We start from the raw sequence: 26411 nt of genomic DNA on the forward strand, positions 1-26411 counted from the left end.
AGAAAAAGGTGCAACTGCGCAGCGTATCCAGCAAAATATAAACTGCAGGAGGTGCTGCAAATATGCTTATAAAACAGTAAGGCCCCTTTCACACGGGCAAGTATTCCGCGCGGATGCGATGCGTGAGTTGAACGCATTGCACCCGCACTGAATCATGACCCATTCATTTCTATGGGGCTGTGCACACGAGCGGTGATTTTCACGCATCACTTGTGCGTTGCGTGAAAATCGCAGCATGCTCCTCTTTGTGCGTTTTTCACGTAACGCAGGCCCCATAGAAATGAATGGGGTTGCGTGAAAATCGCAAGCATCTGCAAGCAAGTGCGGATGCGGTGCGATTTTCACGCACGGTTGCTAGGAGACGATCGGGATGGAGACCCGATCATTATTATTTTCCCTTATAACATGGTTATAAGGGAAAATAATAGCATTCTGAATACAGAATGCATAGTACAATAGGGCTGGAGGGGTTAAAAAAATAATAATAATAATAATTTAACTCACCTTAATCCACTTGCTCGCGCTGTGTGCAGGAACAGGACCTGTGGTGACGTCACTCCGGTCATCACATGATCTTTATACCATGGTGATGGATCATGAGATGGACCATGTGATGACCAGAGTGACGTCACCACAGGTCCTGTTCCTGCACACAGCTAAGATGAAGACAGAAGAGATGCCGGGCTGCGCGAGCAAGTGGATTAAGGTGAGTTAAATTATTATTATTATTATTATTTTAACCCCTCCAGCGCTATTTTACTATGCATTCTGTATTCAGAATGCTATTATTTTCCCTTATAACCATGTTATAAGGGAAAATAATACAATCTACAGAACACCGATCCCAAGCCCGAACTTCTGTGAAGAAGTTCGGGTTTGGGTACCAAACATGCGCGATTTTTCTCACGCGAGTGCAAAACGCATTACAATGTTTTGCACTCGTGCGGAAAAATCGCGCATTTTCCCGCAACGCACCCGCCTCTTATCCGGGCCAAAAATATAACGCCCGTGTGAAGGAGGCCTAACTTAAAAACTAGCTGCTCATGCCCAAAAAAAAGATCTTTGTGAAGCCACTGCAGAATTTTTTTGCCTACAGTGCATTACATGAACAGCTTCCCAGCAGTTGCTCTCACTGTAAAACATACACTGCTCTCCCTCACTACTGATAACACCATATTTTTATACCTTTTCATTCAATCTGTGTAATATATCTTCTTTACTGTCCCTGCAAGCTTATGTATATAATTGTCTGCTAGAGAAATGGCACACAATGGCATCTGTGGTTCACACATTGCACGCAGCCTTATACACCAGCCAGTATTCTGTCCCCTGATTGGCTGACAGGCTGTCTGCAAAGCATTGTGGTCAAGCCCGCTACCTAGGGTCCCTCCCAAGATCATGCAATCTTCTGTCTTTATGCTCCCTGCCCTGTTTCCCTGTGAAAGTAAAATGGCAATCACATTTTTTCGCGGTTCGTCCAAAGTGAATCACCAAAACTTGAGATTCATTGTCAAAGGATTTTTTGTAAAATTTGTGACAAATCCAGTTTGTTTAGAATCAATTCACTCATCTCTAGACTCTAGACGTCTAGCTCAGGGTCTCTTGTTCCTACAGTTGACCCACTTGATGGTGCATTACTCCTCCCACTGCTCCAGCGTTCCCGGGGACTGTTACTCTTTAGGGTACAAACCCTATTGCTTCCTCTTCATAAGACCCCAGCTTCTCAACTGACAGTGTGGTGGACGTAGTAGGCCTGATCATTAGGCCTGGCCTTTGTTCCAGTCATCATCGTCACACATAAGCAGCTGTCTCATCTGCAGTCAGTTCTGCAGCTATGTCATCTCCATGACTTCTGCTTACGTCCCATGCCAGGGACTATGTTACATGCATGGTCCTTATCACACCCCCATGTGGGGTATGAGTGTCACATTTGGTTTCTCTGGACCTGCATTTTATTGGCTGGAGCAGGCACTCTTCTCCTGCTGCAGCAGGACCTGTTTAACACTCACCTCCAGCAGGGGGATGAGTGCCTGATATGCAGCATGCACCGCATTGTGGAAAGTTGCGCTAGCCTAGAGCTTATAATAGGCTCCCCTTTTTCATCTTCTGACCTGTCATGTGCTACCTAGTCATGACTATTCTGTGGACCTTGACCAGGAAATTCGCCTGCAGCCAAGTCAAACCCTCCTGGCAATGGGAAAGGGGTGAACTCCAGGAAATCATTTTGACTGTGTGCCCCAGTTTAAAATGTGCTGGGCTGTTATCTCAAGTGAACAATTCTGACATTAAGCCCAGGCCCCAGATTAGCTCATTAGCTACAAAGACTTAGAGGAAACTTTTCTATGGATTTTCTATGACAACCAAGAAGCCTAATAGCAGAAATACCAGTGGGGCCTGTTTCTTGTATTTGTTAAATTACAGGACAAGAGGACTTGCTGCTTGTTTGCCCTTCATTTCCTTCCCATAATTGCTAATGTTGTAGGGCGCATCAGAGGATCTATTAAAAGAGGTAGCCACTCTGAGCTGGGCCACATCTTTTCAGTGGTCCTATAGCAGCTGCCTTGGCAACCTCTATGGGAAGAATGCTCATCTACTGTATATAACCTTTCAACAAACCCAATCCTGTCAATTGTCCATTTGTTTTCTGTTGCAGTGTTTTCTTATCTTCTTGTTTGCTTTCTTTTTTTATAGTATATAGACTGTTGGATGTGTCCTGCTTTTCTGAAGTCTTTCCAGCCATTGTTCCATGCTTCTTTGCTCTAGTGACCTTTCTAAAAAAAAAAATATTGTTTAATAAATACTATCCGCATCGTTTCCTCACTTGAATTCTGACTCTGATGTATTTAGGCACACAGCAAACATGACCAGATTTTACAATTACTTTGTTATTTGTTTTCGTTCCCTTTCTTTGTGCATTTTTACTCAATTTCTGTATGCCTCTGCCCTTTAACAAGACATTTATTCCCAGCAAACCTAAAAAATGTTTAAAGTACTTTTCACGTGGTTCAGTGCAAGTGCACCAATTACTGGGTGTCATGCTGTTTTAAATAAGGGCCTGCATGAAAAAATAAATGGGAATTCCTGCGGCTGTCCCTGTGCCATTGCTTCTCAAACTACATTTAGAAATGTTAACCTTCCGCATGCGGGGCGGCATCCTCACACAGCGCGTTCTCCCCGGATTATAGAGTCTGTGTTTCTTGGCCTTAAGGACTGTAACTTTGATATGTTCATCTTTTAAATACGGCAGCTTAGGAAGTTCTGATGCTCACCCGCAGCTTGTGTTCTCTTCCCAGTGTAAGGAAAGGCTGGTGCTGCTAAAATAGGGCAAACTCAAAGGAGAAAAGTGATTTTTATTTTTATTTAATTTTTTTATATATTTTTTTCAAAGCAGTAAATCATAAAACAAACTATCAATTTAGTATTACTTTAATCTCACTGACCCGCACAGTAAAGGTATCATGTCATTTTCATTTATGAGTTTAGTTTTTACCGTAAGAACAAAACTCATGAAACAGTGATGGAATAGCAGGGATTTTTTTTTCAATTTCACCCTACAAAGATTTTTTTTTAAACAATTTTTCAATGCATGATATGGAAAATGAAATGGTAAATTACAAGAAAAATTCAACATTCATAGTAACATAGTAACATAATACATAAGGCCGAAAAAAGACATTTGTCCATCCAGTTCGGCCTGTTATCCTGCAAGTTGATCCAGAGGAAGGCAAAAAAACCCTGTGAGGTAGAAGCCAATTTTCCCCACTTTAGGGGAATAAAAAATTCCTTCCCGACTCCAATCATGCAATCAGAATAACTCCCTGGATCAACGACCCCTCTCTAGTAGCTATAGCCTGTAATATTATTACGCTCCAGAAATACATCCAGGCCCCTCTTGAATTCCTTTATTGTACTCACCATCACCACCTCCTCAGGCAGAGAGCTCCATAGTCTCACTGCTCTTACCGTAAAGAATCCTCTTCTATGTTTGTGTACAAACCTTCTTTCCTCCAGACGCAGAGGATGTCCCCTCGTCACAGTCACAGTCCTGGGGATAAATAGATGATGGGAGCGATCTCTGTACTGACCCCTGATATATTTATACATAGTTATTAGATCTCCCCTCAGTCGTCTTTTTTCTAACGTGAATAACCCTAATTTTGATAATCTTTCAGGGTACTGTAGTTGCTCCATTCCAGTTATTACTTTAGTTGCCCTCCTCTGGACATTCTCCAGCTCTGCTATGTCTGGCTTGTTTACAGGAGCCCAGAACTGTACACAGTCCTCCATGTGTGGTCTGACTAGTGATTTGTAAAGTGGTAGGACTATGTTCTCATCACGGGCATCTATGCCCCTTCTGATGCAACCCATTATCTTATTGGCCTTGGCAGCAGCTGCCTGACACTGGTTTTTGCAGCTTAGTTTGCTGTTTATTAAAATTCCTAGATCCTTTTCCATGTCAGTGTTACCGAGTGTTTTACCATTTAGTATGTACGGGTGACTTGCATTATTCCTTTCCATGTGCATAACTTTACATTTATCAGTGTTAAACCTCATCTGCCACTTATCTGCCCAAGCCTCCAATCTATCCAGATCCCTCTGTAGCAGTATACTGTCCTCTTCAGTGTTATTTACTTTACACAGTTTAGTGTCACCTGCGAAAATTGATACTTTACTATGCAAGCCTTCTACAAGCCTTCTACAGAAAACAAGCCCCTCTGCGCCTATGTTGATGGACAAGTAAAAAAGTTATGGCTCTTAGAAGGAAAAAAAACATTAACTGGCTGCGATCGGAAGGAGTTAAAGACTCACAGTATTTTCACACAATTTCTTTCAGTAGAGATTCGTTTAACTAGCAAATTTCTAAATCACTTTCTTTAAAAAATATGCCTGTATCCACCGTAAAAAAACAACAACTGTAAAATCATGGTCATGGCCACTAGGGGTCTCACTTCTGCCCAACTTGCAGTCCACTGCCTGTTGTCAGGCAAGGTCCATCCCTAGTAACAGACTCAGAAGACGGTTCACAGGAAGTGGGGGCATGTCAGAGCTAGCTGAGATCCTAAGCCTGCTAAAACAACTGCTTTAACCACTTACCGTCACGCTAACGCCGAAAGGCGTCATTTCTGCGGCGCTCCCAGGTCACACTAACGCCGATTGGCGTCATCTCGCGTGAGCCGAGATTTCCTGTGAACGCGCGCACACAGGCGCGCGCGCTCACAGGAACGGAAGGTAAGAGAGTTGATCTCCAGCCTGCCAGCGGCGATCGTTCGCTGGCAGGCTGGAGATGTGATTTTTTTTAACCCCTAACAGGTATATTAGACGCTGTTTTGATAACAGCGTCTAATATACCTGCTACCTGGTCCTCTGGTGGTCCCCTTTGTTTGGATCGACCACCAGAGGACACAGGTAGCTCAGCAATATGTAGCACCAAACACCACTACACTACACCCCCCCGTCACTTATTAACCCCTTATTAACCCCTGATCACCCCTGATCACCCCATATAGACTCCCTGATCACTCCCCTGTCATTGATTACCCCCCTGTCATTGATCACACCCCTGTAAAGCTCCATTCAGATGTCCGCATGATTTTTACGGATCCACTGATAGATGGATCGGATCCGCAAAACGCACACGGACGTCTGAATGGAGCCTTACAGGGGCGTGATCAATGACTGTGGTGATCACCCCATATAGACTCCCTGATCACCCCCTGTCATTGATTACACCCCTGTCATTGATCACACCCCTGTAAAGCTCCATTCAGACGTCCGCATGATTTTTACGGATCCACTGATAGATGGATCGGATCCGCAAAACACATACAGGCGTCTCCCTGGAGCCTTCCAGGGGGGGTGATCACCCCATATAGACTCCCTGATCACCCCCCCTGTCATTGATCACCCCCCCTGTCAGGCTGCATTCAGATGTCTGTATGATTTTTACGGATCCACGGATACATGGATCAGATCCGCAAAACACATACGGACATCTGAATGGAGCCTTACAGGGGCATGATCAATGACTGTGGTGATCACCCCATATAGACTCCCTGATCACCCCCCTGTCATTGATCACCCCCCCCTGTCATTGATCACCCCCCTGTCATTGATCACACCCCTGTAAAGCTCCATTCAGACGTCCGCATGATTTTTACGGATCCACTGATAGATGGATCGGATCCGCAAAACGCATACGGACGTCTGAATGGAGCCTTACAGGGGCGTGATCAATGACTGTGGTGATCACCCCATATAGACTCCCTGATCACCCCCCTATCATTGATTACCCCCCTGTCATTGATAACCCCCTGTAAAGCTCCATTCAGACGTCCGCATGATTTTTACGGATCCACTGATAGATGGATCGGATCCACAAAACACATACAGGCGTCTCCCTGGAGCCTTCCAGGGGGGGTGATCACCCCATATAGACTCCCTGATCACCCCCCTGTCATTGATCACCCCCCCTGTCAGGCTGCATTCAGATGTCTGTATGATTTTTACGGATCCACGGATACATGGATCGGATCCGCAAAACACATACGGACATCTGACAGGAGCCTTATAGGGGGGTGATCAATGACAGGGGGGTGATCACCCCATATAGACTTCCTGATCACCCCCCTGTCATTGATCACCCCCCTGTAAGGCTCCATTCAGACATTTTTTTGGCCCAAGTTAGCGGAATTTTTATTTTTTTTTCTTACAAAGTCTCATATTCCACTAACTTGTGTCAAAAAATAAAATCTCACATGAACTCACCATACCCCTCACGGAATCCAAATGCGTAAAAATTTTTAGACATTTATATTCCAGACTTCTTCTCACGCTTTAGGGCCCCTAGAATGCCAGGGCAGTATAAATACCCCACATGTGACCCCATTTCGGAAAGAAGACACCCCCAGGTATTCCGTGAGGGGCATATTGAGTCCATGAAAGATTGAAATTTTTGTCCCAAGTTAGCGGAAAGGGAGACTTTGTGAGAAAAAAATAAAAAATATCAATTTCCGCTAACTTGTGCCAAAAAACAAAATTTCTATGAACTCGCCATGCCCCTCATTGAATACCTTGGGGTGTCTTCTTTCCAAAATGTGGTCACATGTGGGGTATTTATACTGCCCTGGCATTCTAGGGGCCCCAAAGCATGAGAAGAAGTCTGGTATCCAAATGTCTAAAAATGCCCTCCTAAAAGGAATTTGGGCACCTTTGCGCATCTAGGCTGCAAAAAAGTGTCACACATCTGGTATCGCCGTACTCAGGAGAAGTTGGGGAATGTGTTTTGGGGTGTCATTTTACATATACCCATGCTGGGTGAGAGAAATATCTTGGTCAAATGCCAACTTTGTATAAAAAAATGGGAAAAGTTGTCTTTTGCCAAGATATTTCTCTCACCCAGCATGGGTATATGTAAAATGACACCGCAAAACACATTCCCCAACTTCTCCTGAGTACGGAGATACCAGATGTGTGACACTTTTTTGCAGCCTAGGTGGGCAAAGGGGCCCATATTCCAAAGAGCACCTTTCGGATTTCACAGGTCATTTACCTACTTACCACACATTAGGGCCCCTGGAAAATGCCAGGGCAGTATAACTACCCCACAAGTGACCCCATTTTGGAAAGAAGACACCCCAAGGTATTCCGTGAGGGGCATGGCGAGTTCCTAGAATTTTTTATTTTTTGTCACAAGTTAGTGGAAAATGATGATTTATTTATTTTATTTTTTTCATACAAAGTCTCATATTCCACTAACTTGTGACAAAAAATAAAAACTTCCATGAACTCACTATGCCCATCAGCGAATACCTTGGGGTCTCTTCTTTCCAAAATGGGGTCACTTGTGGGGTAGTTCTACTGCCCTGAAATTCTAGGGGCCCAAATGTGTGGTAAGGAGTTTGTAATCAAATTCTGTAAAAAATGACCAGTGAAATCCGAAAGGTGCTCTTTGGAATATGGGCCCCTTTGCCCACCTAGGCTGCAAAAAAGTGTCACACATCTGGTATCTCTGTATTCAGGAGAAGTTGAGGAATGTGTTTTGGGGTGTCTTTTTACATATACCCATGCTGGGTGAGATAAATATCTTGGTCAAATGCCAACTTTGTATAAAAAAATGGGAAAAGTTGTCTTTTGCCAAGATATTTCTCTCACCCAGCATGGGTATATGTAAAATGACACCCCAAAACACATTCCCCAACTTCTCCTGAGTACGGAGATACCAGATGTGTGACACTTTTTTGCAGCCTAGGTGGGCAAAGGGGCCCATATTCCAAAGAGCACCTTTCGGATTTCACAGGTCATTTACCTACTTACCACACATTAGGGCCCCTGGAAAATGCCAGGGCAGTATAACTACCCCACAAATGACCCCATTTTGGAAAGAAGACACCCCAAGGTATTCCGTGAGTGGCATGGCGAGTTCCTAGAATTTTTTATTTTTTGTCACAAGTTAGTGGAAAATGATGATTTTTATTTATTTATTTTTTTCATACAAAGTCTCATATTCCACTAACTTGTGACAAAAAATAAAAACTTCCATGAACTCACTATGCCCATCAGCGAATACCTTGGGGTCTCTTCTTTCCAAAATGGGGTCACTTGTGGGGTAGTTCTACTGCCCTGGCATTCTAGGGGCCCAAATGTGTGGTAAGGAGTTTGAAATCAAATTCTGTAAAAAATGACCAGTGAAATCCGAAAGGTGCTCTTTGGAATATGGGCCCCTTTGCCCACCTAGGCTGCAAAAAAGTGTCACACATCTGGTATCTCTGTATTCAGGAGAAGTTGAGGAATGTGTTTTGGGGTGTCTTTTTACATATACCCATGCTGGGTGAGATAAATATCTTGGTCAAATGCCAACTTTGTATAAAAAAAATGGGAAAAGTTGTCTTTTGCCAAGATATTTCTCTCACCCAGCATGGGTATATGTAAAATGACACCCCAAAACACATTCCCCAACTTCTCCTGAGTACGGAGATACCAGATGTGTGACACTTTTTTGCAGCCTAGGTGGGCAAAGGGGCCCATATTCCAAAGAGCACCTTTCGGATTTCACAGGTCATTTACCTACTTACCACACATTAGGGCCCCTGGAAAATGCCAGGGAAGTATAACTACCCCACAAGTGACCCCATTTTGGAAAGAAGACACCCCAAGGTATTCCGTGAGGGGCATGGCGAGTTCCTAGAATTTTTTATTTTTTGTCACAAGTTAGTGGAAAATGATGATTTTTATTTTATTTTTTTTTTCATACAAAGTCTCATATTCCACTAACTTGTGACAAAAAATAAAAACTTCCATGAACTCACTATGCCCATCAGCGAATACCTTGGGGTCTCTTCTTTCCAAAATGGGGTCACTTGTGGGGTAGTTATACTGCCCTGGCATTCTAGGGGCCCAAATGTGTGGTAAGGAGTTTGAAATCAAATTCTGTAGAAAATGACCAGTGAAATCCGAAAGGTGCTCTTTGGAATATGGGCCCCTTTGCCCACCTAGGCTGCAAAAAAGTGTCACACATCTGGTATCTCCGTACTCAGGAGAAGTTGGGGAATGTGTTTTGGGGTGTCATTTTACATATACCCATGCTGGGTGAGAGAAATATCTTGGCAAATGACAACTTTTCCCATTTTTTTATACAAAGTTGGCATTTGACCAAGATATTTATCTCACCCAGGATGGGTATATGTAAAAAGACACCCCAAAACACATTCCTCAACTTCTCCTGAATACAGAGATACCAGATGTGTGACACCTTTTTGCAGCCTAGGTGGGCAAAGGGGCCCATATTCCAAAGAGCACCTTTCGGATTTCACTGGTCATTTTTTACAGAATTTGATTTCAAACTCCTTACCACACATTTGGGCCCCTAGAATGCCAGGGCAGTAGAACTACCCCACAAGTGACCCCATTTTGGAAAGAAGAGACCCCAAGGTATTTCGTGATGGGCATAGTGAGTTCATAGAACTTTTTATTTTTTGTCACAAGTTAGTGGAATATGAGACTTTGTAAGAAAAAAAAAAAAATCATCATTTTCCGCTAACTTGTGACAAAAAATAAAAAGTTCTATGAACTCACTATGCCCATCAGCGAATACCTTAGGGTGTCTACTTTCCGAAATGGGGTCATTTGTGGGGTGTTTGTACTGTCTGGCCATTGTAGAACCTCAGGAAACATGACAGGTGCTCACAAAGTCAGAGCTGCTTCAAAAAGCGGAAATTCACATTTTTGTACCATAGTTTGTAAACGCTATAACTTTTACCCAAACCATTTTTTTTTTACCCAAACATTTTTTTTTGATCAAAGACATGTAGAACAATAAATTTAGAGCTAAATTTATATATGGATCTCGTTTTTTTTGCAAAATTTTACAACTGAAAGTGAAAAATGTCATTTTTTTGCAAAAAAATCGTTAAATTTCGATTAATAACAAAAAAAGTAAAAATGTCAGCAGCAATGAAATACCACCAAATGAAAGCTCTATTAGTGAGAAGAAAAGGAGGTAAAATTCATTTGGGTGGTAAGTTGCATGACCGAGCAATAAACCGCTAAAGTTGTGGAGTGCCGATTTGTAAAAAAGGGCCTGGTCTTTAGGGGGGTATAAACCTGTGGTCCTTAAGTGGTTAACACTGCTTCTGAAGATAATAGGAGCAGCCTGTCTTTCTTTAAGAGTGATTTATCCCTCCTTATCAGCTTTCTAAGCTCCCTAGAAGAAAACAAACATATAGGGAAGTGTGGTCACTGCATACAGTACTGGCAGATTCAACAGAAGGGAGGCACTCACTGCTTCTGGGTGAAATGCATCTAGCTGTGCTGCTAAAACAGGAAATAATATGACTGAAAGAGACTTCAGGGAATCCTAAACATATTTGTTCCTTCACAGTTATGATTGTACAAAGAAGCACAGCCATTATGCAAAAAAAAATTGAAAACACTTTAAGGAGAGCAGATATATTTTATTAGTAATGGGACTTATTTTCTTCAGTTGGACACAAGAGATTTGCCATTATACGTAGGTGACCTGAGTAGTAGAAGCAGAACCAGGGTTACAGGAGAGGAAGCTACAGATACATCAAGTATTTACTTGACACTATATCTAGAGTAGCTGTTTTTCTATGATTTATGTGATTGTCTTTCTACGGCTGGCACTAATATATGCACACTATAGACGATGTGGTATTTATTGTCATTATAACCATATAATTTATTCTTTGGACTTTATGGATGATACACACATGAGACAACAGGCAAGGGACTTAAAAACAACAGGCAAAGCAATAACACCTTAATCGAAGGAGCCTTGAGCAAGAGCAGATCTCAAAGTTCTCTAAATTGCCTTGTCAATAGGGAAAAGCCACATATATTAGGGCTTTCCACTATGTAGTTTCAATGGTTTTTCAGTCTAGGAATAGGAATTCTCTTAAGAATCTCCTCGAATGACGTGGCCAGACATCATACTGCTCATGGCTGTTGTTGCTATGGAACTGCATGGAGTTTAAATGCTCTTCCTGCGTTCGTGACGGTTAATTGTCTTCCTGTGATATTAACCTCAATGTGTGGGAGTTAGGAAAATTAGATTGATATCCCCATTGGGGAAAGGGATAGACAGAAAATGTTGGTGTTATGTAAGTAGCAGGAAATAAGATGTCATCAGATGCATAGCCATTTACATTCAGAACTAGTTTCATAGCATTCTTTCTTACAGTTTCTATGGACAAAAGGAGCTGAAGACACTGGAAACAAAGAGTGGGGATAAGAAGTGAAGGAACACCTGAGAGGAACAGTTCTTTATCTTGACATTAGTGAGTTTCTTATCTTAAATGACTTGTCTGCTGGGGATAAACCAAGTAATCAAAATGGATCAGCTAGTCACAGGGAGGCAAAGCTCTCAAAGTCAGCATAAGATGAAAAACATAAATCAGAATAACGACGAATAAACAAAGTGTAAGAAACAAACATCTGCTGTATAAAAGCTCTCTTATGTATGTAAAATACCGTAGATCCAACATTTACACAAATGCAGCCAACAAGGCCTCAATTGTCATGGCAAAGACTGACATTTAGTTATAAGAGACCTTTATGGCATTATTACTCTGACCATACTTTAAAGGCAACCTGTCACTTGTACTATGTGGCCCTCACTGGGCATAGCATAGTATGATGGCAGACCCGCTTATTGTCATGAGGGTGTCACGACCTATCACTGACCCTGTTGTGCCTGGGGTCAGAAGGTCGCAACGGGTTGATACTCGCTCGGTTTCAGGCAGGCTTTCCTGCTTAGGTTTGTGATCCTTTTTGTCCCATTTAGGAATCGGTAGCTTTTCCTTTCAGCTGTTCTTTGTCAGCCGCTCCCAGCTACCTATATATTCTCCCTTTCTACTTCCCTTGTAGCCAGATGTAGACCTTCCTTCCAGATTTTCTATTCTGACCTCTGGTGGAGTTGGAGTTGCTGTGGACCTGTTGGAACAGTTGGAACTGGTGCTGTCGGATCTCCGGTTCTCTCCTGTTTGTTGTCTCTCTTCAGGGCTTGTATGTGGTGATAGTGTTGTTTGTCCTTTCCCTGTTGTTACCCTAGGTGTCAGCGGTGAGGACTAGTGCTCCCATCGCCCCCATTCACTACCTAGGGCTTATTTCAGGGTAAGCCAGGGACGAGGCACGTGATTGGCGTACAGGTGAGCAGACCGTCTAGGGACGTCAGGGCAGCCAGGTGCCAGTGCTAGTTGAGTTAGAGGTCACCACCACTCCTCCCTCTCCCTAGTGAAAGGGTATCCTCCTTCCCTCCTCTCTGCGCCGTACGTCTGTTACCTGCCATATAAAAAGTGATAAGAATGGTATCAATGAAAAGTACAGATTGCCCAGCAAAAATTGAGCCCCCACATAGCTCTGTACACATAATTACAAAAAAGTTAAAGGGGTCAAAATATGGCGATGAAAAAATAAAACAGATTTTTTTAAACCTTATTTATTTTATCAGTTTCAAAACGCAAGAAAAACTATACATATAAGGTATCGCCGGATTCATACTGACCTGTAGAATGCAAGTAACTGGTCAGTTTTATCGCACATCAAATGTCATAAATAAATCAAAAACTTAAAGCTTTGGCGGAATTGCTTTTTTTATCTTCAATTTCACCCCTTTTGGAATTTCCTGCTTCCCACTACATCATATGCAATATTAAATGGTGGCATTGGAAAGCACAACTTGTCCCACAAAAAAAACAAGCGTTCATACGGAACGGAACGGAAAAATAAAAAAAGTGATGGCTCTGGGGAGGCAGGGAGTGCAAAATGAAAATAAAAAAAACAAAAAGGGGTTAAGGCCTCAGGGGTATTCCCAATTACTTTTGAGTAATTGGGAATACAAGTTTCTAAGGATTCATTGGACTTTACTGAGTAAATTTGATTTTGCTAATATGAAGAGCCACAATTATGATCAACTCCTGGCTGAAATTACCCCTATCTAGAGCTGATAGGGTCTCGTTAGTAGAAACTATTATTTTGCCTCAATTTCTTTTTTCACATACTTACTTTTTCACTTCATGGCCCATATGGACTGAAACATTTTTTTTTTTAATTTTTGAGGCCCTATTAAACTACTTAATTTGACAGAAAAGAAGAAGTTAGAATGAAGCAAAATTTTCTGTGTATTCTGAGGAGGATTATTGCCAGATTTAAAACTTTATTTTATTGCATCACAAATCCAATTTCTGGTTGTTGTCAGGAATTTCGTTCCCTGAGATTCTTTGTAGAGGATTGGAATCGGGCCAGTTGGCATACACATGCTTTAAAGAATGGTCATTAAAGTCTTTAATTAGTGTTAGACTGATAAAAAACATGTTACTGTAACATTAAAGGTTCTTAATCTTGACAGACAATTTGGTATAATTACTGTTGTAAAAAAATAGTTGTAATGCACAATGTAAAAAAGTGAAGCAAAGTAATATCACTAGATATTTGCCTAAAGAATTCACAAAATATTTCTGTTCAAAAAATTGGAAGGGGTGTTTGGAAAGATTGATAATGCAAAATGGCACTCGATTCTGAAGAATTGTAAATTGGTTTCAAGGAATGCAAATTATTAATGACACAATTTAATGTTACTCATAGGTTATACCACATACCCACTTTTTTAACCATTTTTTTTTTGCGTGAAATAGGTTTTAGGGACAATTGAAAATGTCCCAGCTGCTCTGAGGAGAACACTAATTTTGCTTATATATCTGGAGTTGTCCTAGAATCTCATTGTATTGGAATTTGGTATAAGAGGTATTGGAGGATAGATAAAATGTCACTGTATCTAATTAAGCTAATTGAGCCAGTTTCTCTTTTCTACATTTTCACAATTTCACCTACTGACTCCTTTTCATGACCTTCTCAACTATCCACATATCTCATTTCATATTGTAATGTTAGCAGTAGATAATTTTAATAAGTTATCTATCATTGTAATCCTGCCTGTGATGATAAAAGGATGACTGCTGACATTACCCTCAGTGTATAAAGCACACAATGAAACGTAATTTCTACAAAACAGGGAGCAAAAGCTTTTAGTGACTGCTCAGTGTCCAGAGTAAAAACACCTTCAGAGTTTAAAAATATATTTTCTAGTTGTCAGGCCATCCATCTCACCCTATCACCACCTTTCTTTTTACCCAGCATTTTTATTTTTTTATTTGTAATATTTTTATTTTAATATTTTTTTTCACTACTGTAATGTTGATGCATGACCTACTATGACCTACAGACATAATCTAGTACATGACAGTCTCCTTCTAATAAACTTAGAGCCAGCCCTGTATCTCACATGGATCCAGATATTTCCCCATTCATTGCTCCAATTGCTATGCTACATTTATTTCAAGGTAGCAGCTTTGGGGAGGGGGGGTGCATTTTCTTCAGGGGAGGGCATGTTCCTTCTGCTGCAACTGGTGGTAGTTGAAGGATGGAACTGAGCATGTATGTCAACCTCAGTCAGCTGGACAGAGAATTTTGAAAAAGAGCGAACAGTAGGTGGCGCTACAGTAGACGGCACTATACTGGACAGTAGGTGGGACTATACAGATAAATTTCAGTGAATAACTCAGTGGCTATACAAAATATTTATATGCATGCAATTACAAAAGTATTCAGATCCAGGTGCTGGTTTGAAAAATGTAGTAATATTTTTGGTGGGACAATCCGTTTAAAGGAAAATATATATATATTTATTGCATGTAAATTGCATAATTTATGTTCATATTAAACAACGTGGTATAAAATTGTCATTTGTTGTCAGACATCTTCATACAACCATGGACAGGAAGATATAATAAAATGAGATTAAGCGCTGCATGCTGCTGTAGAGTCGAGTTTGTATTTAAAACACTTAAAAACCTTCTTTTATGGCTGGAGTTCAAGAACTCTATCCTGTTGTTATTGCTTTTGTAGGATTGCGACCTTTTGTGCTATATATCAGTTTACTCTGATTACACACTCCATCACTTCCATCTCATAGATAGTCCGGAGGGACCAGAAACATGCCTTTAATACATTTAATCCAAAACAAGCAACTTCTAATTTATTAGTTCTTCACTCACAAGTGGACTCCAGTGACAGTGGAAAAAAAAAAAATACCAACAAGTACTTACAAAAGTTTTCCTCCAGCCGCCTCATAAAATGTACCGTTATAAATCTTATTGTGATAATGTAAATCTGCAGAGTCACAAGATTCACAATATGTGTGGATATTACCGCAGAGGATAGCAGTGTGCGAATAGTAAATGAAAGTGCTTAGGTAGAATGAGGCACTGCTTAAGAACAAGATGTACACTGCGTGCAGAATTATTAGGCAAATGAGTATTTTGACCACATCTTCCTCTTTATGCATGTTGTCTTACTCCAAGCTGTATAGGCTCGAAAGCCTACTACCAATTAAGCATATTAGGTGATGTGCATCTCTGTAATGAGAAGGGGTGTGGTCTAATGACATCAACACCCTATATCAGGTGTGCATAATTATTAGGCAACTTCCTTTCCTTTGGCAAAATGGGTCAAAAGAAGGACTTGACAGGCTCAGAAAAGTCAAAAATAGTGAGATATCTTGCAGAGGGATGCAGCACTCTTAAAATTGCAAAGCTTCTGAAGCGTGATCATCGAACAATCAAGCGTTTCATTCAAAATAGTCAACAGGGTCGCAAGAAGCGTGTGGAAAAATCAAGGCGCAAAATAACTGCCCATGAACTGAGAAAAGTCAAGCGTGCAGCTGCCAAGATGCCACTTGCCACCAGTTTGGCCATATTTCAGAGCTGCAACATCACTGGAGTGCCCAAAAGCACAAGGTGTGCAATACTCAGAGACATGGCCAAGTTAAGAAAGGCTGAAAGACGACCACCACTGAACAAGACACACAAGCTGAAACGTCAAGACTGGGCCAAGAAATATCTCAAGACTGATTTTTCTAAGGTTTTATGGACTGATGAAATGAGAGTGAGTCTTGATGGGCCAGATGGATGGGCCGGTGGCTGGATTGGTAAAGGGCAGAGAGCTCCAGTCCGACTCAGACGCCAGCAAGGTGGAGGTGGAGTACTGGTTTGGGCTGGTATCATCAAAGATGAGCTTGTGGGGCCTTTTCGGGTTGAGGATGGAGTCAAGCTCAACTCCCAGTCCTACTGCCAGTTTCTGGAAGACACCTTCTTCAAGCAGTGGTACAGGAAGAAGTCTGCATCCTTCAAGAAAAACATGATTTTCATGCAGGACAATGCTCCATCACACGCGTCCAAGTACTCCACAGCGTGGCTGGCAAGAAAGGGTATAAAAGAAGAAAATCTAATGACATGGCCTCCTTGTTCACCTGATCTGAACCCCATTGAGAACCTGTGGTCCATCATCAAATGTGAGATTTACAAGGAGGGAAAACAGTACACCTCTCTGAACAGTGTCTGGGAGGCTGTGGTTGCTGCTGCACGCAATGTTGATGGTGAACAGATCAAAACACTGACAGAATTCATGGATGGCAGGCTTTTGAGTGTCCTTGCAAAGAAAGGTGGCTATATTGGTCACTGATTTGTTTTTGTTTTGTTTTTGAATGTCAGAAATGTATATTTGTGAATGTTGAGATGTTATATTGGTTTCACTGGTAAAAATAAATAATTGAAATGGGTATATATTTGTTTTTTGTTAAGTTGCCTAATAATTATGCACAGTAATAGTCACCTGCACACACAGATATCCCCCTAAAATAGCTAAAACTAAAAACAAACTAAAAACTACTTCCAAAAATATTCAGCTTTGATATTAATGAGTTTTTGGGGTTCATTGAGAACATGGTTGTTGTTCAATAATCAAATTAATCCTCCAAAATACAACTTGCCTAATAATTCTGCACTCCCTGTAAATACATCACACATAATCAGGAGAATATACTGCTGGGACATGAGTAAAAGACAGCACTGTGAATTCTTGTATTACCCAATGGAAGTTGTTTCTCCAGGTATGAATCAGGTAGGAATCAAGCTCCTGATGTCTTGTAGACCTCTCAAACCACATAGGATGGCTTTACTTATCTCATTAGTTCATTCGATGATTGGGAAGGAAACATCAGCACCAGCTCCTACTCTCTCTTAGTTCTCCCCATTGTCCTTTTATTTATTTATTTTTTTCTAATTGTTAGGACTGGAGATTTAAAAAAAATTTGATTAGGCCGGTTCGCAGAATTTTTTGGAAAAATTTGCTTCCATCCGAATATATTCGCGGCGAATCGCATAAAAAAACGGCTATTTCCTGGCTGCAGAGAGCCTGTATAGGGGTGTAAAACACTGTGCCTTGCAGTAACACGCATAGGGAGTCTGCTGTGGTAATAAAATAATACTGTGAGTCAGTATGACATGCAGATGACAGGCATCACTCTAAGGCCTCATGCACACGACCGTTGTGTGCATCCGTGGCTGTTGTGCCGTTTTCCGTTTTTGTTCGCGGACCCATTGTGTTTCTTGTCCGTCAAAAAAATATGACCTGTCCTATTTTTTTGACGGACAACGGTTCACGGACCCATTCAAGTCAATGGGTCCGTGAAAGAACACGGATGCACACAAGATTGGCATCCGCGTCCGTGATCCGTGGCCGTAGGTTACCTTCATACAGACGGATCCGAAGATCCGTCTGCATAAAAGTTTTTTCAGAGATGAGTTTTCACTTCGTGAAAACTCATATCCGACAGTATATTCTAACACAGAGGCGTTCCCATAGTGATGGGGACGCTTCTAGTTAGAATATACTACGAACTGTGTACATGACTGCCCCCTGCTGCCTGGCAGCACCCGATCTCTTACAGGGGGCTGTGATCCGCACAATTAACCCCTCAGGTGCTGCACCTGAGGGGTTAATTGTGCATATCATAGCCCCCTATAAGAGATCAGGGGCTGCCAGGCAGCTTTCACCAGAAATAACTGCAACAGTGCAGTGCGTATATATTTTTCTTGTTGGACTGAAAAAGGCCCCTATACGCTTTCACCAGAAAGAACTGCAACAGTGCAGTGCTTATATATTTTTCTTTTTTTACTGTAATACACCCCTATACACTTTAAACAGAAATAACTGCAAATGTGCAGTGATTATATATTTTTTTTGTTGTACTGAAATGCGCCCCTATACGCTTTCACCAGAAATAACTGCAACAGTGCAGTGCGTATATACAGTGAGGAACAGAAGTATTTGAAAACCCTGCGATTTTGCAATTTTGATTTTTTTTATAATTTATTTGTCTTGCACTGCTGAACATAAGTATTTAAACACCTGAGAAACAGCAAGAATTCTGGCTCTCAAAGACCTGTTACTGAGCCTTTAAAAAGTCCACCTTTACTCCACTCATTAATCTAACTTAGTAGCACCTGTCTAAGCTCTTTAAAGACACCTGTCCACCCCACAGTCAGTCAGACGCCAACTACTTCTATGGGCAAGACCAAAGAGCTGTCGAAAGACACCAGAGACAAAATTGTGGACTGGAAGGCTGGAAAGGACTACGGGGCAATTGCCAAGCAGCTTGGTGAAAATAGATCAACTGTTGGAGCAATTGTTAGAAAATGGAAGAGGCTAAAGACGACTGTCAGTCTCCCTTGGACTAGGGCTCCATGCAAGATCTCGCCTCGTGGGGTATCACTGATGATAATAAAGGTGAGGAATCAGCCCAGAACTACAAGGGAGGAGCTGGTCAATGACATGAAGAATGCTGGGACCACCGTTTCTAAGGTTACTGTCGGTAGAACACTACGCCATCATGGTTTTAAATCATGCATTGTATGGAAGGTTCAAGTCATCACATGTCCAGGCCCATCTGAAGTTTGCCAATGACCATCTGGATGATACAGATGAGGCATGGGAGAAAGTCATGTGGTCAGATGAGACCAAAGTAGAACTTTTTGGTCTAAACTCCACCTGTTGTGTTTGGAGGAAAAAGAAGGATGAGTTGTATCCAAAGAACACCATCCCTACTGTGAAGCATGGGGGTGGTAACATCATGCTTTGGGGGTGCTTTTCTGCGAAGGGGACAGGACGACTGCACTGTATTAAGGAGAGGATGAATAAGGTCCATTTATTGTGAGATTTTGAGCAACAACCTCCTTCCCTCAGTCAGAGCATTGAAGATGGGTCATGGCTGGGTCTTCCAACATGACAACGACCCGAAGCACACAGCCAGGATAACCAAGGAATGGCTCCGTAAGAAGCATATCAAGGTTCTGGAGTGGCCTAGCCAGTCTCCAGACCTAAATCCAGTAGAACATCTTTGGAGGGAGCTGAAACTCCGTGTTGCTCAGCGACAGCCCCGAAACCTGACAGATCTAGAGGAGATCTATGTGGAGGAGTGGGCCAAAATCCCTGTTGCAGTGTGTGCAAACCTGGTCAAGAACTACAGGAAACGTTTCACCTCTGTAATTGCAAACAAAGGCTTCTGTACCAAATATTAATACTGATTTTCTCAGGTGTTCAAATACTTATGTTCAGCAGTGCAAGACAAATACATTCTTTCAAAATCCTACAATGTCATTTTCAGAATTTTGTTTTTAAATTCTGTCTCTCAGAGTGGGAATGCACCTAAAATGTGAATGTCAGACCCCTCCATGATTTCTAAGTGGGAGAACAGGGTGTTCAAATACCCAAAAGTGGGGGGAAAATGGCAGTGCATCTTATGGGGGGAATACTGCCATTTACACTAATACACCGCCGACCACAATGCTGCACAGTGCGGCCGGCGGTGTATCAGCAAGGAGGGCCAGCATCTGGTGTTGCAATGGCAGCGGGGCCCGGTGCAGTCACTCTATTCTATTACACCGGCCACTCTTACTGTAGTATTTATAGGTAACGTGTAGGCATGGGCGCTGTTTTAAACTATAGTAATCCTCTGCAGCATAGAGAAATCCATGTAGTACGGTACTCACTTAAAACTTCTGTAGGCAGGCCGGGCGGGCAGCAGCAGCGTAACGTCATTCACTACATCACACGCCTGCTCCTCCCACTTTATGAATGAAGCAGGCGGAGCAGGCAAGTGACATAGTGAATGACGTTACGCTGCCACCGCCCGACCGACCTGCCTACAGGATTTTCAAGTGAGTACCGTACTACATGGATTTCTCTATGCTGCAGAGGATTACTATAATTTAAAACAGCGCCCGTGCCTTCACGTTACCTATTAATACTACAGTGAGCAGGGCCCGGTGTAATAGAATACAGTGACTGCACCTGGCCCCGCTGCCATTACAACACCAGATGCCGGCCCCCACCCCCTGTATTGGGGGTCATTCACTATTTTACACAGTTATGGGGGGAGACACTGTTATGGGGGGGGATCTGGGGATGACACTGTTATGGGGGGGGTAATCTGTGGATGACACATATATAGCATAAGATGCTATGTGTCATTTACAGATCCCACCCATAGCAGTGTCATCCACAGATCCCCATAACAGTGCCATCCACAGATTCCCCCCATAAAAATGCCATCCACAGATCCCCATAACAGTGCCATTCACAGATCCCCATAACAGTGCCATCCACAGATCCTCCATAACATTGTCATCCACAGATCCCCCATAACAGTGCCACCCACAGATCCCCATAACAGTGCCATCCATAGATCCCCCATAACAGTCACACAAAAATGTAAGGTAGGACAGCACCACTTACTTGATTACACTCAAGCAACTTTGCGGCGGTGCTCGTGGCGTCAGGTCTCGGCCTCAGAGACCCCCAATATACCAGCAAAAAATGAAGAAGGTCACGGCACTCCAGAAGCAGATTCAATGTGTTTTAATCCACCAGATATTCAGCAGCAACGTTTCGACAACAGTCTTTATCAAGCTACATACAAGTTTACAAGTGACTCACATTACATATATATAGGGGTACTAATTCATACCAATACATCAGTGGGTGTGCTTCCACCAATAGACCCACCTCCTCTCAGGTACAAACAATCATATAATTAATCTAATCTCTCCACCACAGTGTAAATTAATATAGGGCTTACCCAGCGTTCATACTTGGGCTGTTGATCCGTAGTGTGTCCATGGTGAGCGGCGTCCTCCGCATGCAACTGCGGCTGCGCGAATGTTAGAACGAGATTCCCATACCTCACATGATCGGCAATACAGTCATATGATCAATGTCACTGCTCCCGGTCACCTGACTGGTGACGCGTCTAAGCGTCTAGTCACTGCCATGGTAACCCCAGGTCCTGCAGTGAAAGTATATAAATCTCCTCCCGCAACTTTCTTCATCCAGCATTATAACAAATCCGTGCAACTGCATATTTAGACGTCGGTCACCACGGGCACATCAACCGGGGGATGATGTTGCTTAAGGGAAATATAATTTCACTTCACAGTGCCATAGGAGCCGGTCTTAAGCAGGATATACACCACCTTAATCATATCCATATAGCGGTTCAATATCAGACTGGCAATGCGACTAACGGAAATAACATAATGACACATATGCGCATAAAGGGGAACCCTTTCATAGAAATTCGGAGCTGCTCAGTACATGAGTTCAAAAAATGAGTGTAGAAATGGTGTGTAGGGGAATCTCATAGGTCACAAGGAGTAGAGCAAACACATCCCCACACCCATTAAAAATGAATGTCCAGGGATGTCTTAATGTGCTATACTCTACAATATGTTGAGAGTGCATTCGGACAACGGATATTGGCGAACAACGATTGACTCCCTCAATGAAAAGAGAGACAACCGATGTGTGCCCCTGCCTGGTCTGGGCCCCATCACATAGTGGGATACCCCTACCACGCTAATATCCAATGCCTCCTGTTGAGTAAATTTTTATTGATATCACCCTACACCACCACAACTCAATAAAACCCATATACCCAGATCAGCTCCCCAAGTAGTTAATCAGGGATGGGAAACCAATCTTCATGCATGTCATTTACTCCCGTCCCGCATATCCAGTCTGAACAATCAGAACCTACCGCACATTCGTGCGTTGAAAAAATGCACCTGCTGGACTGCTCCCAGGTCACTGTTCCCATAGCAACATGATCCATCCCTCGCCCGTTTCCCGCATGGCAGCCTTATCTATAGGTGATAAAAAAGGGGTAGGGGGAGAAAAAAAGGGGGAATAAAGAGAAAAGAAGAATAAAAATCAGTTAATAATCTCGATATGATATCGGGTACTGGCACTTAATATATAAGAAAAAACCCTTTGTTTTCACATCCTGAATAATGATTCAAAAGGCTCCCTCTTTTGAATCATTATTCAGGATGTGAAAACAAAGGGTTTTTTCTTATATATTAAGTGCCAGTACCCGATATCATATCGAGATTATTAACTGATTTTTATTCTTCTTTTCTCTTTATTCCCCCTTTTTTTCTCCCCCTACCCCTTTTTTATCACCTATAGATAAGGCTGCCATGCGGGAAACGGGCGAGGGATGGATCATGTTGCTATGGGAACAGTGACCTGGGAGCAGTCCAGCAGGTGCATTTTTTCAACGCACGAATGTGCGGTAGGTTCTGATTGTTCAGACTGGATATGCGGGACGGGAGTAAATGACATGCATGAAGATTGGTTTCCCATCCCTGATTAACTACTTGGGGAGCTGATCTGGGTATATGGGTTTTATTGAGTTGTGGTGGTGTAGGGTGATATCAATAAAAATTTACTCAACAGGAGGCATTGGATATTAGCGTGGTAGGGGTATCCCACTATGTGATGGGGCCCAGACCAGGCAGGGGCACACATCGGTTGTCTCTCTTTTCATTGAGGGAGTCAATCGTTGTTCGCCAATATCCGTTGTCCGAATGCACTCTCAACATATTGTAGAGTATAGCACATTAAGACATCCCTGGACATTCATTTTTAATGGGTGTGGGGATGTGTTTGCTCTACTCCTTGTGACCTATGAGATTCCCCTACACACCATTTCTACACTCATTTTTTGAACTCATGTACTGAGCAGCTCCGAATTTCTATGAAAGGGTTCCCCTTTATGCGCATATGTGTCATTATGTTATTTCCGTTAGTCGCATTGCCAGTCTGATATTGAACCGCTATATGGATATGATTAAGGTGGTGTATATCCTGCTTAAGACCGGCTCCTATGGCACTGTGAAGTGAAATTATATTTCCCTTAAGCAACATCATCCCCCGGTTGATGTGCCCGTGGTGACCGACGTCTAAATATGCAGTTGCACGGATTTGTTATAATGCTGGATGAAGAAAGTTGCGGGAGGAGATTTATATACTTTCACTGCAGGACCTGGGGTTACCATGGCAGTGACTAGACGCTTAGACGCATCACCAGTCAGGTGACCGGGAGCAGTGACATTGATCATATGACTGTATTGCCGATCATGTGAGGTATGGGAATCTCGTTCTAACATTCGCGCAGCCGCAGTTGCATGCGGAGGACGCCGCTCACCATGGACACACTACGGATCAACAGCCCAAGTATGAACGCTGGGTAAGCCCTATATTAATTTACACTGTGGTGGAGAGATTAGATTAATTATATGATTGTTTGTACCTGAGAGGAGGTGGGTCTATTGGTGGAAGCACACCCACTGATGTATTGGTATGAATTAGTACCCCTATATATATGTAATGTGAGTCACTTGTAAACTTGTATGTAGCTTGATAAAGACTGTTGTCGAAACGTTGCTGCTGAATATCTGGTGGATTAAAACACATTGAATCTGCTTCTGGAGTGCCGTGACCTTCTTCATTTTTTCCCCCATAACAGTGTCATCCACAGATCCCCCATAATAGTGTCATCCACAGACCACCATTAGTTTAAAACCCACCAAAGCACAACTTTTGGTTCAAAATATTTTTTTTCTTATTGTCCTCCTCTAAAACCTAGGTGCATCTTATGGGCCTGTGCGTCTTATAGAGCGAAAAATACCGTACCTCTGTTATTTACTGTATTATTCTTGTTGTACTGAAATACGCCCCTATATTGCAACAGTGCAGTGCGTATATATTTTTCCTTTTTTAATGACGTATGCCCCTATACAATTTCAACAGAAATAACTGCAACAGTGCATTGTGTATATATTTTTCCTTTTATAATGAAATACGCCCATATACTAATGATGAGCGTCATAGGCAATATTTGAATTTGCGATATTTCGCAAATTTTTGACCTAATATTCGCCATAAATTAGCAAATTTGAGAATTTGCTATCTCCAGTCATTATTTTCTTGATTGCGAAAATTGGCAATGTAATATAATCGCAATAAAAATTTGCTATTAGAATATTTGCGATCAACACTAAGGGGTAGGCAACTTTCCTATTGGTTGCTAGGAATGTTGCAAAGTGCCGATATTCGCAATATATTCGCAATAAATTCACGATTAGAATATTAACGATCAACACTATTCGCGAATACGAATATATAGCACTATATTCTAAATATTTGCACAATTCTCGAAGTTGCGATATTCGCGATTAAAATTCGTGATTGGAATATTTGCGCTCAACACTACCCTATACGCTTTCACCAGAAATAACTGCAACAGTGCAGTGCGTATATATATTTCTTGTTGTACTGAAATACGCCCCTATACGCTTTCACCAGAAATAACTGCAACAGTTCAGTACGTATATATTTTCGTACTGAATAAGATACTAAGATATAAGCCTCTAAAGGCTTTTCAACAAAACACTTGCAGCCCAATAACAAAAAGCTTGAATGACTGAGCTGTCTAATGACTATTTGGATCCCCAAATAATCGTTCCCTGCACTTGTAAATCACTTTCCTATCAATGTCCCTAGCGCCTTCTGACGTCTCTCCCTGCACTAAGATGCTGTGAAATGATTCCTCCCTATCCTTTCCCTGCACTTATAAATCCTTTTTTCAGGTTTTTTTTAAAACATAGAGGTTTTTCCAAATGCTGTCCCTAGAGCCTTCACACATCTGTCCCTGCACTCTGAACGCTGGAAAATGGCAGAATCTAAAATGGCTGCCGTTTTTAAAGCGCTGTGACATCACAGGACTGGCTGGCTGCTGATTGGCTGCATGCAGGCATGTAAATCTGGGTGATCCCGCCTTCCCAGAGTTCCTTGCCTCATGTCCTCAGTCCTCACACGTGTAGGCGCCATTTTAGGAAAATTTTGATTTGTTACCACGAAGCGCGATGAAATTCGCATTAGTTGCGAATTGAATTTTTTCTGAAATTTGAATCGAATTTCACTTTGTCAGCTTCGATTCACTCATCTATAGTTAGGACAGCTATAGTCGCCGCTGCCCTGCTCTCCCCCACAGGCACGGAGGTTGCACTATTCACACTGCCACTTGTTCTTTTTCCTGTCAAGTATCCAGCCTGGCTGCCTCGCTTGTCTTCAGTATCACCCTGGCTGCCAGTTTATCTGGTGTCTCCCACCAGCTATACTTCAAGTTTGCTGTCTGGATCTCTAATGCTGCATTCAAGCCATAGTGACCGTTCAGACTGCTCCATTGGTTTTCCTGCTTTTCTATATCCTTAGCTTTCTATGCTTGCACTGGAGTCCCTGACCCCGCTGGGTGAGCTGCCAACCACACTTGGACTATCCCAGGAGGTAGTGGTCTGGTTGCTCCCCCACAGTGAAGTCTGGATCCCTCTACAGCTGTTAAAGGATGAATACCAAGGCAGTGCCAGAATAACGCCCAAAGTCAAACGGTCTGGTTGGCACAGTGGGTCCACACTCCCTGATCCATAACACTAATACTCCCCTTCCTCCATCTTCTTTTCATTCTTTTTATTTGTCTCTCTCATTTATCTTCTCCATGTTATCTGACTCTCCTTCATTTTTCTCCAGTTTTTTCTCCTCATGCATCTGCATTATTTCCTTCTCTTCTCATTACTCTTATTTTTAGTTTTCTTTAACACTTCTCTGCCTATTCCTTCTCTTCTACCACGTTTCCATCATACTTGCCCATCTCCTCCCAT

This window comes from Bufo bufo, chromosome 3 (genome assembly GCF_905171765.1).
Source record: "Bufo bufo chromosome 3, aBufBuf1.1, whole genome shotgun sequence".
Taxonomy (NCBI): Eukaryota; Metazoa; Chordata; class Amphibia; order Anura; family Bufonidae; genus Bufo; species Bufo bufo.